This window comes from Lactuca serriola, chromosome 4, assembly GCF_051521515.1.
Source record: "Lactuca serriola cultivar US96UC23 chromosome 4, Lser_US96UC23_V15, whole genome shotgun sequence".
Classification (NCBI taxonomy): domain Eukaryota; kingdom Viridiplantae; phylum Streptophyta; class Magnoliopsida; order Asterales; family Asteraceae; genus Lactuca; species Lactuca serriola.
This window is the reverse complement of record NC_136411.1, coordinates 233,851,974-233,869,932: the sequence shown is the minus strand read 5'-3', so window position 1 is coordinate 233,869,932 and position 17,959 is coordinate 233,851,974. Positions and strand designations below refer to the sequence as shown.

The following is a 17,959-nucleotide window of genomic DNA, read 5'->3' as shown; positions in this document are numbered from 1 at the left end:
AGTGACGAATTGCTAATAATTAGTCACAAAAAAACAATCAATTTTTGTGAATACAGCGTATCGTATAGAGACACACAATTAAGTGAAATACAATCATAAGTATTATAAAGACACATTTTGTTAGAATTAAGGACTATTCGGTATCGTATTAAGACTATTGGATATATTTTAGACACATATAATTACGGTGAACATATCCACGTTCGCTAAATTAGCGAACACATAATTAATGAGGTAAGTAACGATTTGCTAGTATTTAGTCTCAACAACAATCAATTATAGTATTTATTTGCCACATAAATTGTTTTTTATGTTGTTATTGTTTAACATAGTCATAAAAACTTTAGAATAAACATCATTTTAAAACAACTATAGACTCATAATTCTTGTATATTATGGCTATTGTTAACCATTTAGCCACACATTAAAAAATGATGTAAAGTAACTATTTTATAATTTTAGAGACATTGAAAACCTATAAAACATGGCCAAATTTATATTAAAGCCACTTTAATTTACCATTTATTATTACTTTTTCTATATTGTAGACACATCAAAATAATTTAAATTAAAGTAACCAAGCCCAACAATATGAAACAAAAGCAAAATTCATAATTTGATATTAGTAATAATTGAAATCCAAATCCATACATTAAATTCCTAAATAAAATACCAAAAAAGAAATTGTCCTAATTTCAAGAATTTAAATAATGGTAAAAAAATCAAACACATCATAAACCAAAACCTAAACATAACCAGACATTCATTTTATTTGTATTGTTCCTTGACTTCTTGAGAAGGGCATCAGATGATATGTAAGTTGATTTCCTTTTCTTTGAGTTTTGATGTTGATGTTCTTGATGTGATATAATTTTTGGTACCTATAACAACAACATTGAAACAAAAAAAATGAGTTCATAAGGGCGTCATTTTCTTCCAGTCTAGACTTTCCTTCTAAACTTCCAACTTCAATGTTAAATTCCCGATCTATCATGTGAAAATTGTAGCTAATACGGGTTAAATATACAATAGCAATGTACTTATATTTCTTTTAAATACAATAGGAATGTACTTTTATTTTTACTACTAATAATATAAAAATGTAACTTGCACATATTTTAGAAGTTCCGTGCTACAGATTGCTATTATTGGTGATAAAATGTAAGTGTGTCTTTGTTATTTTGTTATTGGTAGAATATAGTAATCTATAAATAAGATTACATTTATTTCAACAAGTTTTTTTTTCATAATGACTTATTCTACTCAAATTCAAATTGTTTTGAGAGTAGATAATCTAAAATGAAAAACTAAAATTAGTATTAGGCAAAACATAAAAACAGATTATTACAACTTCAGCTTCTCCCCCAATCTACATCTTATTGTAATGAGTAATATCGTCCGAATTTGTCTTTGAGGTGCAATGGTCAAATTAAAAATAAAACAAAAAATTGCGGTGGTACAAAACTCTATGAAGTATGATATTTGAATTATGTTACAAACCTGGACATAGAAGGGCTTTTTCGTAATTTTCCAAATCACAATTTGGCATGTTATTTTCTGCAACCCGAAATAAAACCAACAAGATCATACTGTAACATTCAACTTTCAGTTTTAAGAAAAACTAATATATTTTTAGATAATAAGGTAACAATAAAAATCTTTCTGTTTAGATGACAATTAGATTCTGATAGAGGTATCTGAATATTTAACAATGACATGTATGTTAATCAATATAACAAAATTCCATACTGATATGGGGTTAGAGGATGAATAGTCCCAAAAGAGCTTGTTTCCTTCCACAATTGAATGTACCAAGGGATCCTAAATACATAATTCCGTGGAGAAGTTAAGTGTCATCTTCCATTTTGAAAATAATTTTATATATGCAAAATGAGTTCCAAGTCAAAATAAATGAATATAAATGCAAAAAGCATCACATACATATGATGAAAATTACCTTTGCAACCTTCGTGTGTTCTTCCAACCCATGCACCAAATACAATCCATTTGTTGATAAAAAAACAAAAATATCATAAATAAATTAAAATATGATAAATACATTACATAAGATAACCTTCTAAAACATAAAATGTAATAGAAATATGAAATTACTAAATTGTGAACATATTTTCGACATATTCATAAGATAAACTTCTAAAACATATTCTAAATTTCTGATGCAATTGAAAAACTCAAATAAACAATGAAGTTGAGTTGAATTTATATATCATAATAACTCTTGAAGATTCTGATGCAATTGTAAAGCTCAAATATACATTGAGCTTGAGTTGAAATTAAATGATCTTGAATTTTATATCCAAGTCAAATGTGATATCCACTTTGTCAAAGACAAAGTAAAATCAAATCGTCCCAGTCTCAAACGAAACATAGCCTAATGTTAAAAAAGAAATATTTATCTCAAATAGAATTAATAACCTAATTTTTGAACTAAAATCCATATAGATATTTCTTCAAGAATACCGTACATTAGTAATATCATATAGCAGACTTTAGAAATATATAAAAAAAACTAACCAAGAAAATACATCATGTTTACAGTTTCAAAAAGAAAAGTACCTCAGGGATGACAGTCGAACTTCTACTCACACAAATCTTCCAACTCCAGTCAAGTCAGAGTACCACCATGAGAGGTGATAAATCAAAAATCAGATAACACATCTCAGATAACACATACAACTTTAGAATCGGATCGTATCGTATCATTCACGAATTTCGCGTCCCTTGTCCAATAGACGACCATGAATCATATTACATCACTCAAAGAGAAAAAAAGAACTTAACCATCAGACCATAAGTCGGGAATTAGAGGATTCGGAACATAAAATTATTGAAATTATAGTATTAAGAAATCAAAAATCGACTGATAAACACTTAGAGATAAATCGTTTCTTACTTCTTATCAAACAACATTCGAAATTGATGGGAGTGTTTCAAGGCTTCTCCAATCGACAGCATATGGGCATGTTTCTATGCATCGACGATGTTTCGTTTATCTAGGCGCATAGACGATCGGCAGTCGAGTCCTAATTTTTTATTTCTTTCGCGTCCAAGCTATAACCCTTTTCACGACAGGAAATAAACTGATATAAATCGTACGGTTATGGTGGTGATGGCAGCGATAGTGAGGAACCTGGTGGCGTAATAAATGACAAAAAAAATCTACAGAAAACCAGGGAAATGGCAATGGTGAGGGGAAACGGCGGTTACACCCTGTTCCTGAGTTTCATTTAAAGGAAAGAAAAGAAGAGAAATGCCGAGAGAAAATAAAATAATGGAAAGGAAAGTAAAGTGTAGTTTTCTGTTCCCGAGTTCGAGTTCGAGAGAAAGAAAATGAAAATTATTTTTTTTGTGTTCCCGAGTTGGAAGGAAAAAAAATGAAAACTAAAAGTGGACAATTATTCCCTTGTCACATTTTTTCCACAATTTCGAACACGATTCTCTTGAAAAGAAAATTATGTCTAAATTTTTTTTTTTTTTTTGCCAACTATTGTCTACATCTCGACTTCTTTAATTATTTTTTTCTCATGATTATTTATACAAAAATCATTAATGCATAATTCATTATTAATCACAATTCTAGGGTGCGGGCTTATAGTCCCCGGCATTGGAGCTTGTAGTTGCTTTGAAGCTGACATATCATGCAGCAATAGGATACATATCAAGGGATAAACGGGGGCGAGAAGGACCTCAAGTGGGATTGCTTTGCTGATACTCACTCCGGCGCTTTCACTCATATCAATGGGTTCATTCGATGGCTTTTTAAGCACAAATTGTTGTATTAAAGTAGCTAAAGTTATATACAAAGACCGAAGAGCAAACGGAATAGCAGGGCATACTCTTCTACCACTACCGAAAGGAAGCAATTCATAATTGTTTCCCCTGACATCAACATGTTTGTGAGTTGTCAAGAATCTTTCTGGCTGAAATTCTTTAGGATCTAGCTCATGTTGAATTTTCCAAAGATTAGTCAATAAACGTGTGCCTTTAGGGATTTTGTAGCTACCAATAATGCAATCCTCCATGGACTCATGAGGAAGGTTTAGAGGTCCAGGCGGGTATAAAGGCATGTAACATCAACATTTAATTGAGAAGGGAACATACTTTAGTAATGGAATTTACATGATTTATTGAACTTGTGTCAAAAAAATGATAGAATCTTTCAATTGTGGATTTAGATGTATTTTAACCAAATTAACTTTCATCCATTTGTCAGCTAAATACGTCAACCACCTAATCTTTTACTTTAATTCTTTCGAATTCCTTTGCAATCCATGAACCAAACATAAGTTTAATTTATTCTCTAATTAATAATATATAAAATGATATGAAATGAGTTTAATTTGCATGCTCCTATTTGCTATGAATAGGAATGTCAACCCATGCATGTAATCATTAACGTTTTTCATATCAAGAATTACATCCGTCGTTCTTTCCAAACATTCTCTTTGTTCATTTACTTCATTTCACTTTCCAAGCATTCTCTTTGTCGATTGACTTCATTTCATTTAATGTTTAATCACCGCATTAAATATTTTGGCCGTTATTCTTCAAGGCTTGACTGGATATTCATCCGGTCATGACTCAAACTAAGTTACCTACCTCAATTGTTGTTGAGTAAAATGATTCAGAAAATGACATATGAAGAGCATAAAGATTTGGTAGATGGGATATTTAAATTGGTCTAAAAACGGCACAAGAAGATTGAGGCTGCTAATATTGATTTTGAGTACTAATTAGAAGTTGTAAGAATATGATTAGTCCTTATGATTTTGTGATTATAGGTATGCATTATGTTTGAATTTGTTAGTTGCTGAATTTGAAAAATAGGCAGGGAGTGATGTACCTACATCCAAGAAGATCAAGTTTGATGACTACAATTGGCAACATATGTATTTGTTTATTCCCAAAAACCAATCAGTGTTCAAAGTTTTTTTAAACGTGCTATTATTTCTCTCATGCAGGTGCCTAGAATCTTGATGGATAATTAGGAACAAGATGCAAAGTAGTTTTCATGTGTACATCTACCTTGCTTGGCTGTATATATTTTTGAATTTCAAGTGAAAAAGAATTGCATGAAGATTAATGTATGTGGGTAGCTGCAAAAAGGTTGGTGTCATTAAGGGTCGAGCTTGCTGCTACTGTCGGGTATGAAAGTAGATAATGGTGGGGCCATGCAAAAAACCTCTCAACCGGATGCATATATGATCTCGCAAGATGGTTTGTAAGATAGGATCTTAATGACCTTAATGTTTAAGAATTCATTTACAAATTAAGTTATGGACTCTTTATTGGTTAAATGCTAAAACAACAGTAAAATAGTTGTAAATTTAAGATTGTTTGTATCGATATTGTTGTTTTTATGAGACCTTTATTTAAAAAAAAAAATGTGTAGAAAATGACATGGATATTTATCTGGGAAGTAGGTTCTAATTTGCGTATGAAATTAGTGTTGAAGACTTATATAACACCATTATTTCACTACAAGAAACCTTGGCATTACCGGCGACGCCTTTAGCGGCGACACCAAACAATAGCGGCGACATGTAATTGACGCGTTACATGTCGCCGCTATTGCTAGGTGTCGCCGCTAAAGGCGTCGCCGCTAATTCTTTGTTACAGCGATCCGTGTCATTTTAACCCCAACCGTCCGATCTCTTTTCAATCCAACGGCTGTAGAGGAAAGCGAAAAGACTCGCTGACTTTTCCCTCCACTTGTCGCCGCTATTGCCCTAGTGTCGCCGTTATTGCCCTAGCGTCGCCGCTATTGCCCGTCGCCGATAATGCTTTACGCAGATATCCCTTTCCAGTATCTGTCCATCAATCCGATTTAATTAATCAATCGAAATCTTTCATTTTATCGGGAATTTTTGGTTGTTCTTCGCCTTACCGAGTTGATAACATCTACACCGGAAACAAGAAGTCTACCAACGGTTATTGCCAACAGTTCCTACGTTCACAACGGTTACATTTAGATGATTACGCTTACATGAGTACATTTACATAAATACGTTTACATGAGTGCGTTTACATATACGATAACAGGACAGACATCACTAGGTGCTATAGCATGGAACGATTTCAGGATCTAACTATACCAATGAATCACAACGCATTGTGATAGTTATATTGGGTATACATGATCATAGTAATGTGGATGTTCACGACTTGCAAATATGCAGGGGTCATGTATGGGTCCCAAAATCCCTTTGATAGGGGAGCGTCTAGCCTGGGATCTAGCCATCACATTATGCTTTATCCCTCAAATAAGGCAATATTAGTACAAAAGTAGTCACTTGTTACAAATACTACAGTACTTATGAGAATACAATAGGTTAAAGGTAGTTAGTACGGTTGTAGTTCGATACTACACCATAGTACTATTTCATTTTCCCATTACATTCACTTCGTGAACATTCACACGATGCACGGTAATGTAGAAGCTATATTTTTGGTTGATGATAGTCAGATTTGGGAAAATACACACTCTTACAGGAGACACACACAGATACTAGATGCCTTGGTAGAAGGCTACTATCAGTAGGAAGCATAGGGCTTTTTAGGATGTTCAAAACGTTTTGATACTTACAGTTCATATACATACAAATACTTACATTTCATATACGTACAAATACTTACATACAAATTAAGACACTAAAATACTTATGATCTCACCAGCTTTAAAGCTGATATTTTCTTTCAAAATAACTTGTATCCTCAGGTCAACAGTAGACAGGTACAGATGCAAGGTTTAGAGAAAATGGAGCTCGTTCAAGACTCATCTTTCATTTTGTTTTATACTTTAGTGTCTATTATAATTTGACAGAACATACTTGTATTAAAATTATATTATTAATGCAATGGATGATGTTGTTGCTTGTTTACTACTTTTCATTGTTGTGATACTGTACATGACGTCCTCCGCCCCAGAACGTTTCCGCCGTTCATGGTTTTGGGGTGTGACATTAAACGCCTTATCTTGTCTCAACTCAGCCTCGATCGTCTCTCCAAGTCCAGAAAATCCCTAACTTAAAACCCTAAAGCATTTGGGGTGTCCTTGAGCCATTTTTGTGTGTTTTTGGTTGTTTGAAGCTTGAAGAAAGAAGTGGAAGCTTGGGGGTTCCAGAAGAAGCAAGTAGATCTAGAGGTTTTGCTTCATTTCCAGCTCATTCAAGGTAAAAAGCTTCAACCTTGACCATCTATCTCTTATATCTCTAATTAGGGTCATTTCTACCTTTTCTAAGCTTTAGTAGAGCCAACTTCGGGGTTTTGTGGCTCTATAGGAGTAGAACTTCATATCTGGAACCATTGAGGATTCCCATGGCATAAAGGTGCCAACTTTATGGCCATGGGAGTCTCATGAATTAGATAACCTCATTTTAGGGCCTTTTGAGCCAAATTCCCCCATGCATGAACGTCAAGTTTGTAACTTCACATGTGATATGGACCCTAGGAGGTCATATCTATGCTCTAGATGTATTGGGATCAAATGAAATCAACTGTATAGACATGGACTTTGGAGACTCGGCGAGTCATCCATGGGAATCAGCGAGTCGGAGTATGGTTACCCAACCTTTTCTGTTTTTGATCGAACGGGTTGAGTCTAGAAGAGGACTCAACAAGATCGATGTATGGACCTGGAGATCAAGGAACTCGTCGAGTTCAAGAACAGAACTCGACAAGTTCAAGACTATGTCCCAATTGCATGAAAATGAACTCGATGAGTTCATAAGGAACTCGACGAGTCCAGGGTTAGACGTTCCTTTTTGCATGTAAACGGACTCGACGAGTTCAAGGACGAACCCGGTGAGTTCTTTAAAGACTTGGTGAGTAGGGTCGAAGCTCTTAGTGTTCTAAGGATTATGGAACTCGGCGAGTTGGTGGGCCAACTCGGCGCGCTGAGTCAACCAGATGTTGACTTTGACCCAGAGTTGACTCTGACCAAGGTATTGACCTTGACATTGACTTTGACATGAGTTGACCATGAAATGGTAATTAAGGAAGATTGTTATGTGTAGGCATCGAGAGGAGTAGATCCTAGCAGCGAGGACAGTTCAGACACTTTGCGACACTGAGGTGAGTTACCTTCCAGTAGAAGTAGGTCTAAGGCACTAAGGTCGGCCTACTAGTAAGAGTTACAGTAGAGATAATTGTCTTTGTAATAATTATCTGGTATCTTGTTCTTTGTTATGATTATGTGCTAGCATGATATGATGTTACGTGATAATAGATAGTAGTGGGAATAGTCTACGTGCTACAGTCGTAAGGACCGTAGGGTAGGTCGGGCATCCCAGATATGTCTGACAGTATGTTTATGCTATGTTATTATGTAGTAGTGGTAGGGTGTGAAATAGTCCCTGTAGCCGGTTGAGATAAACCAAAGGGTAGGTCAGTGCCCCAGAATTGCCAGACATGATAGGTCGGCACCCCAGAATTGCTAGACATGGTATGTCGGCACCCCAGAATTGCAAAACAGGGTACGTCGGGCACCCCAAAATTCCCTGGTAGCTTGTTTGATTTATGGTACGGGGTATGATGGGGGAACTAACTAAGCTTTGCGCTTATAGATTTCAGTTTTGTTTTCAGGTACCTCTTCTTCGAAGGGGAAGGTGCCGGTACGGTAGCAGCGCATCACACACACATGATTTCCGCATTATGAGATTGTTGGGATTGTACTCTTACATTATTATTAATTTATGACATGATTTTGAGACTCGTGACTATCGTTTTATGATTTGATATGAATCGATGATGTTTTTCAGTAAAATGTTTTATAAGTTATTTAATTAAAAACAAAAATTTTGGCCTTGAAAATTGGGATGCCACATAATGAATTGTAATCATCAAACCGTTGAGAATTGATTACCTACCATTTTTTGCTATCTAGGGTTTACCAAACTCAAAACCTTAAACTAGTCATTTTAAAATATATATATATATATATATATATATATATATATATATATATATATATATATATATATATTGGTTTATTTAAGGATTTCATGAAAATGTCTTGGATTTTTTTTAAATTTTCCCTTTCTTTTATTTACAACAGTTGCAGGTAGCGTCCACTAAATTATATGATTTTAATAGAAACTAGAAATGATCCCCCGCGTTGCAGGGGCTGGAAGGTAACCCGTGATGAACCACGGGTAACTTTTTTTATTGGTTTACATATATACACATATAAACAAATAGATCAGTAAAGACGTAGCGGTGCCTAGCATTAGCATCCCTTGTTTTATAACAATCATGATCTCATCTTGGAATCTCTTCTCAAATCCTTCATATGTCAATTGAGATGGAGTGTTAACAGTAAACTCATATCTATTTTGTCTATTTCAACCCTTTTATTACCCCTGTTTGTTTCTGTATGTGTGTTCAAATCTGTCTCAAGGGTCATTTTTTGTCATTATGTGAACGGGTTCCTCAACACATCTAGCTTCCACGGTGTTGATTGTTAAAATTGGTAGTAAAGGTGTGAACCTAAAGTAATTCCTAGGTAATACCAGTTGGACATCATATGAAGAATTCTTCAATTTTTTCAAGAAACTTGTTCGACCCCAAGCAGTTTCAAGTCTCAACAACTTCTTTTTCTTGTTACCTGCCTCGGGCAATTCATCAGACTACTTAGTATGGTTGACTCTTTACACAATCATTAACCTGTCAGCGTTTTTTTTCCTTCTTGCAATTAATTGTTCCAACTGTGAATCATCTGGTAATTTTTATTGTCGTTCTTTGTGATTTGAAGATTCAATCAGTGATTATAATTGATGAAAGGTCCATTCTTGATAAGTGGCTTGTGAATAAGTTAAGTAGCCAAACTCGTAATTCTGGATTTAATTATAGACTTGATTAGTGAAATCCCTTTCTAATCATTTAAAATATCATATATATCAAAATCAATTTTTTTAAATATTTTTTTTATAGTTTATAATAGTTTTTTCTAAAGTGAAATCAATTAAATTTAAAATATATATATATATATATATATATATATATATATATATATATATATAAAGGACTAAAATGCCCTTACCTTAAAAATTGCATGAACCTGGTTAACGTAATGCCCTTTCTTCCTTAACATGTTGATGGCTTCCTGTGATTTGACTAAACAATCATAAAAAGCCATCATAATTAGAATGTTGCTTTATATAAAACATAGTAAAAGATATTTTTATAAAAAGTTCTAAAATAATTGTATGGATTCATAAGTATACCTTTTTATGTTTCAACTTTTTCCCCATACTTAGTCCCTCCTTTTCCTTTGCTTCATCTACCAAATATATAATCTTGTTAGCATCTTAAAGCAAAAAAATAGATTTTTTATTCAATGAAAGCAAAAGAAAGAATGTAAGAAAAAAAAAAAAAAAAAAAAAAAAAAAAAGCAATGGGAGAGTGGAATTAGCAAGTCCAGAGCCACCCAAAAAATGCATATGTTATTACAGCTACTTATGACATATGATAATGTAATGGAAAATGTCAAACCAAAATCATGGATTTCTTTATTTAAAGTGAATAGCAGCAACATAATGCAATCTTTAACACAAACATTATGGTCCAGGGGAGTATTGACCAAAACATTACCTTAAAGTGTTCATATCAATTGCAACTTCAGCAAAATATGCCAAAGATTTATTTCACTATATTCCATTACCTCTCAACTATTCCAAATAAAACAATAAGAAGTTAGACATCCACATGAGTGTAAGCAAACTCCATTTCCTGCATATTGATGAGAATAATCTATTATGATGAATTAGATGTTACTCGTTTAGTAATTAACCTATAGATGAGATTAAGAAAGAAAACAACTTCCAATTTTGTTACCATGTCTACACGAGTAGTGTTTTCAAGCAACGACCATGGAGTACCAACTCACCACCTAAAAAACGCATATAAAATATGAAATTACTGACATGGAAATCCGATTTCTCAAAGAGCATGGAGCTAAAAAGAGAAATATAAAGAGAAAAAGTATTATGGATAGGACTATTAATGAATTCCTGAAGCAGTAAATACACGACCCTTCTTTACTCCGGTACATGACGTTGGGATGTAGGTTAATACACATGTCGTTGATGATTATGTACCCATTGATGAGTCTGATAAGACCGTTTCAGATCCCAAATCAAAGCTACTTACCTGTAAATCTCAAATTGATGGTTGTATAGATATCGAAACCTAGTTGATGCCTTTATCATCTTTAATGTCTTTTCCCCTCAATCGATGTCGTATATTGTCTCTGGAACAAAAAAAATAGATACAAAGCAGAGGGAAGGCTTCAATCGTGAACTTTAATCCATCACACACCCCACCGATTTCAGAAACACAAAAATTTCAGGTATTACGATAACATGTCTAACAAAGAAAAAGGAAACAATGAAATCCGATATTCCATAATTTTCAAAGAAAAATGAAAGAGATAAACAAATTACCTAGTTGTTGGCGGAGGAAGATGCTAGATTGGTCGAGGAACTCACAGGAGTGGCGGAGGTGGTAGAACAGACAAACCTTGAAGTAGATAAGTGAAGACCTAGAAAAAACTTATACGCAATGAGAACACAAAAGATGGAGTAGAAGGTACCTTTCAATCACCATCTATACACACCTCTGTAACCGTTGATGAAGGAATTATAAGAGAAATCGGAACTATGCATCAAGTACAATAAAGTTTTTTTCCCCTCTGTTTGACGCCGACAACGGGAAATCGAGGAATTACACACCTCATCGACAAATGGATCGGGGGGAAAACAAAACCGAGAAACCAAATACGCAGGGAAGACAAAAAATCGAGGAATTGAATGGGTTGTAGATCAAACAAAGAAGAAAAAATTGAATAGGGAGAGAAATCGGTGAGGATTTACAGCAAGGCAGAACTTTGGTGGAGGGGGAACCGGAGGAGAGTCGATCTGGAATAGGAAAGGGTAGGTGTTGGTGGAAGGATCGGGAAGAAGGCAAAGCAAGGAAAGAAGCACGTGGCAAAAAAACGGGAAAGGGTAGGCATGAGTAAACAAATTGGATAAAGCAGGAAAAAGCTACGTACCCTCAGTCAACACCCAACTTTAGTTTTAACAATAGTCTAGAAGGACCCTTGAAAAAGAAGGAAATAAATAGATGACATTTGGCAAACATACATAACCTTAGGACCTATTTTGCAAAGGATGATTTATAAGCTTAGGGACCTATTTTGCCAAAGATGATTTTTGCCAAAAAAAAAAAAAAAACCATCAAATTCACTTTAGCAAAGCTAGGAGAAATATATATATATATATATATATATATATATATATATATATATATATATATATATATATATATATATATATATATATATATATATAGAAGAGGGTTCAATTGAGAAAAAAAAAAAGGTTGAGAATGGGGGAACCATTCTCAACCAATCATTTAATGAGCTTAAAAAACGCACGGTGGCAAACTTGTAAATAATCCAAATACATTAATGAGCGGTGGCAAATTTATAAATAATCAAAAAACATTAAACCGTCAGGGCACTTGAGTAATTTGATATCACGTCAAATCTCAACAGAAAAGCACTATTTCCCTCTTCGATACACCATAACACGAAAACCATTTGAAGAAGAATCGACAAGAAGAAAAATATTTGCAGAAGCATCAAATAACATAAACGAAGAAAAATGTCTTCCGATGAAAACATGAACGAGACCATTTCCTCACTCTTGACAATGAAAGGTAACCATCGGCGTTTTTTCTCGAGTTTTTAACGATTTCGAATCATTTCTAAAATTATCACTTGATTACTTGAAATTTCTCGTAATGTTCGAAAATTATTAGTTGATTTAGAACTAAAAACATTGTTTTCACACTATTCATTCTTCAAAAAAGGTTGTTTACTTCAATTTTACTTGAAATTTATGATACTCGTTCATTCTCGTAACCCTCCTTCGTTATTACTTTATTTACTTGAAATTTTTGTAAGAATCATCCATTATTATTTGATATATAAATGATTTTACATCATCTCTTCATTTTTCATCTTTATTCAAAACTATTCTGTCAAAATACAAAGGTTACTTCATATTTCGCTTATGTTTTCCTAATATTAACTACTTACCCTTACAGAAACAACACCAACAGTGAAGAATACATATAAACGAAAACCAAGAACAAATCAAAAAGGTAAATAAAATATGTTTTGTTTACTTCTAAACACAAGCTAAACTAATATTCATTCGTGAATATGTATGTTATATTCACATATGAATAGAAGATAGCTTGCTGCCATACATACATTATTCAAATGTGAATACAACAAGAATGACTTATATATGTTCTATTCACATATGAATATAACAAAACATATTCATATGTGAATAAAAAAATATGAATACATATGTTTTATTCAAATATTAATTCGTGAATATGTATGTTATATTCACATATGAATAGAAAATAGCTTGCTGCCATACATACATTATTCAAATGTGAATACAACAAGAATGAATTATATATGTTCTATTCACATATGAATGTAACAAAACATATTCATATGTGAATAAAAAATATGAATACATATGTTTTATTCAAAAATTTATTCGTGAATATGTATGTTATATTCACATATGAATAGAAGATAGCTTGTTGTCATACATACATTATTCAAATGTGAACACAACAAGAATGATGTATATATGTTCTATTCACATATGAATATAACAAAACATATTCATATGTGAATAAAAAAATATGAATACATATGTTTTATTCAAATATTCATTTTTGAATATGTATGTTATATTCACATATGAATAGAAGATAGCTTGCTGCCATACATACATTATTCAAATGTGAATACAACAAGAATGACTTATATATGTTCTATTCACATATGAATATAACAAAACATATTCATATGTGAATAAAAAAATATGAATACATATGTTTTATTCAAATATTCATTCGTGAATATGTATGTTATATTCACATATGAATAGAAGATAGCTTGTTGCCATACATACATTATTCAAATGTGAATACAACAAGAATGACTTATATATGTTCTATTCACATATGAATATAACAAAACATATTCATATGTGAATAAAAAAATATGAATACATATGTTTTATTCAAATATTCATTCGTGAATATCAAACTCATTTACCTTCTACTTACTATTGAATAAAGGTAAGAACACTAACATTTACGATAAAGATTCACCAACAATCAGAGAAACAAGATCAATGCAAAAGAGGAAAAATGTGAAAGATACAAAATTCCTATCATATCTAATATATTCATATATGAATAAAATTTTATATATTATTTATTCATATATGAATAAAATTGTATATATGAATAAAATTGTATATACTTTTGTAATAAATAAATAAACGAGCATATATCATATTCATATATCAGTAACTTGTTCAAATATTATATGTTTTCATTTACCAGATAAAAAAGAAATAAAAGTACCAAAGAAAATAAAGCATCAAAGCAGAAAAAGTCCATCAAAAAGGAAAACTCCTGAAAAACAACTACAAGATTCAAATTCTGATTTTGAAAGTAGTCATCCATCGAAGAAGGCAAAAAAAAAGTCACCAATCAAAAAAGACAAAAAAACCAATGATAAAAGAATTTTACTCAATGAAAAAACATATGTTCACCAGAGGCATTACTATCGATAATCCTTGGGATGAGCAAAGAACAAAAAGAATCTTTAAGATCTATGGGTTTTGGAGCTTTGTTAAAAATGAAAATCACAGATATACCACTGAAGTTGGGATTTTATGTTCTTCAAAAATTTGATTCTGAGAGAATGGTGATAGATATTGAAGGAAAGGAACTGAAAGTATAACACACGTGTTTCCAGGCTAGGCATTATCCTTGATGTAATAGTCTAGGTTAACCCTTGTAACTCTTTTTGAAGTATTAATGATGAAATATTTGAGTATTATGTGAATTATGTGTTTATTTTCTTAATTATTATGATTTCATGAATTAAGAATAAAATAAGCGTCAAAATTAAAGTATGAGATAAGCATGATATCTTTGCATAAAGATGTAGTGGTCGAAACAAGGATTCCGAAGATATAAAGAATGCCGAAATCCGAGTTATAACGAAGAAGTTATGATCTGTCGAAGTTTCGCGACAGAACCGACAACGCTGAATGACGTAAAAAGTGAAATTTACGTTAGAGCAATATTTAGCCTTAGTGATCTAAATGAAAGTCGTGGAGTTCGTTAAACCGAGAGCGTGCATAAAAAGAACAGCCAAATCTGACTTCGTATGAGGAAGTTATGATTTTTTGAAGTTTCGACTTAGCAGTATGCAGCCAGAATACTCGATTTGAGATCGAGCGGTTTTTAGTCGAAACAATCTAAACGAGAATTGAAGATCTCGTTAATTGTAGTGAAACGATGAAAAGATAGGCGAAAACGGACGTCGGATGAAGAAGTTATGATTTTATAACGGAGTTTTCCTGTCCCGTCCTACTAAAAATAAATAATAAAAATAAAGTCAAAATTAGCCGACGGAGTCTAAACGAAAGTTATAGAGCGTAGTCTCACCTACACGTGGATATAAAGAACGTCGTAAACGGATTTCGTATGAGAAATATATGAATTTTTGAAATTTATTAAATATTTTCGATATTTAATTTAAATATAAATTATCCGATATTATCCAGGGGGGAGTCAGCGAGCTGATCCTCATTACGCCCAGCGTAATTTCAGATTACGCCCGGCCCCTATAAAAGGATGTCGAGGGCAACTGAGTTCTTTGCTCATTTCTTCCCTTTTTCTCGCGTTTTTGCATCGTTTTTTGTGCAAAAATTATCCCGAAGCCCCGGTATCATTCCCGAGCCCCGAAGCAAGTCCCGAGGTCCCGAAGATCCCGAGAAGTAAGATTCCCGAGCCGAAGCTCTGCCCGCGAAGAGTCCGGTTTTTGTGAAGATCTTTCAGATCTGCCGAAAAATACTACTTCTATAAGCCGTAGTGCGGTCCGATCATCTTCTGATCAAGTGAGTGTGTGGTTACTTTCTTCTAACGCATAATTATGAAGTATTTTATATAAAATACGTGTTATGTGTATATTTTGTTGTTATATGTGTGAATGCATATTCACTTTCTTCTATCTCATAGATCTAATTTATTCTCTATGAAATACGTGTTATGTGTGTGTGCCTCATCTGTTATGTGGAATATGTATTGATTGAACATGTTATACATGTTTTAAATTATGTATAAAAATGTATATTTTTATCTACTAATATGTTGGGTAGAACATGGGTAGATAGTTGGTGTGCAACGAACAGATGAGAGGCCTCGATATTGTTTTGATTCAGTCATCTAGCGGAGTTTAGATGACGACCACAGGCTTTTCTAGACAGTCCTGTGGAACGCTAGCAGGTTCGCCACCTATAGGTGTTAATGAACTTGGGTGTTCATTCGCTATACTCCATACCCCTCATGGTTGCCTTATTTGACTTATATTGTTGAGGAACCCCCGAAGCATGTGTTGTCGCCCCGATGAAATATTCTTAGACTAGGTCCCTTATGTTAGTTGTCTTAGGGATGTAAAGTGAGAATAACGGGAATGGGTAATTGGGTTATTGTTGGTTGGTGGAATTAAATATAATTATTTATTGTGGGTTGAAAACCCTATATGCTCACCAGGCTCCCAAGCCTGACCCACTCAGTTTCTTTGTATTACAGGTAGTGGCGCCAGAGCATGTCACACCCCAAAACCACGAACGGCGGAAACGTTCAGGGGTGGAGGACGTCATGTACAGTATCACAACAGTGTAATATAATAAACAAGCAACAACATCATCCATTGCATTATAAGTAAAGTTTAATACATGTGTGTTCTTTCATTGTAATAAGACACCAAAAATATACAATCAAAATAAAAGACGAGACTTGTCTGCTCCGACTTCTCAAAACCTGGCCTCCGTACCTGTCTACTGATGACCTGAGAATACAAGTTATTTTGAAAGCGAGTATCAGCTTTAAGCTGGTGAATTCATAAGTATATAAGTGCCATTGCCTTGTTTGTGAAAATTTGTTATGAAAGCCATGTAAACCTTTAAATGAAAATGTTGAGGTAAGTATGAAATCCCTAGAAAAACCCTTATTTTCTATAAGTATGAAATGTAGTCTTCTACCAAGACCCGAATGTTCTGTAGGTATGAAGTGTAGTCTTCTACCAAGACCCGAATCTTTTGTAAGTATGAAGTGTAGTTTTTGTATTGACTAGTACTAAAAGTGCTTAGTCTAACTCATCGTTTATGTGAAAGGTATCACAAAATAAAGTAATAGGAAATACGTAATAAAGTAAATGTTAGCCGGAGGTACTGGTGCTAACATGTACTTATATAACCTAATGAACATCCGAAGATTGTCCAATTGTCCTCTGTAGCAGCAGCAGGGCGAGGGAAGGGTTAGTCCCCGTAAAGGTACTCCTAGTATAAGTAATAACCGTAGGCATCCGTAGATGTTCATCACCCACTGTTGCTAACAGATGGGTTTCAGAATGGTTAGTCCTGTACGTATATCCCGAGGTACTGTGGGATAGAGGCCCATCTAGGTATCCCGAGGTACTGTGGGATAGGGTCCTGTCTTAGATATCCCGATGTACTGTGGGATAGGCAGGAAGATTTACACAGAAGGTACTAATAAATCATCCTCGCAATTTGAGATACAAATATTCACTATAAACAAGTATACACAGGTAAAGGTATCTACGTAAAGGTACTCTTGTAATGTGTTCATGTATCATGTAAGCATATGTAAAGTTACTCATGTATCAGGTAAGGTTCTAGTAAGAACTCATGAATGAAATGACTCTTGTGTGATTCCTTGTAATAGAAGTAATGTTTGATATCTTCAAATTATCCCTATGATAATCTACTGTAATATAACTGGATGATCATGTAGGTTTGTACAC

General features: G+C 33.5%; 1 long non-coding RNA gene across 17 annotated transcripts; it reads right to left on the bottom strand.

Annotated features, from left to right (window-relative positions):
• Nucleotides 1-599: 599 nt before the first annotated feature.
• LOC145096831 (uncharacterized) lies at nt 600-12,076 on the bottom strand. Of its 17 annotated transcripts, XR_013704115.1 has the most exons (12): nt 11,463-12,075; nt 10,855-11,269; nt 10,682-10,749; nt 10,245-10,300; nt 10,061-10,134; nt 5,909-5,968; nt 2,915-5,831; nt 2,578-2,777; nt 1,958-1,977; nt 1,750-1,821; nt 1,501-1,557; nt 600-881 (listed from the first exon to the last, which is right to left on the bottom strand). It is a non-coding gene; the product is annotated as an uncharacterized LOC145096831 (long non-coding RNA). The 17 variants fall into 17 exon arrangements; XR_013704118.1 differs by having other exon boundaries at nt 1,942-2,777; nt 11,463-12,076; XR_013704117.1 differs by having other exon boundaries at nt 1,501-1,821; nt 1,942-1,977; nt 11,463-12,076.
• Nucleotides 12,077-17,959: the final 5,883 nt, after the last annotated feature.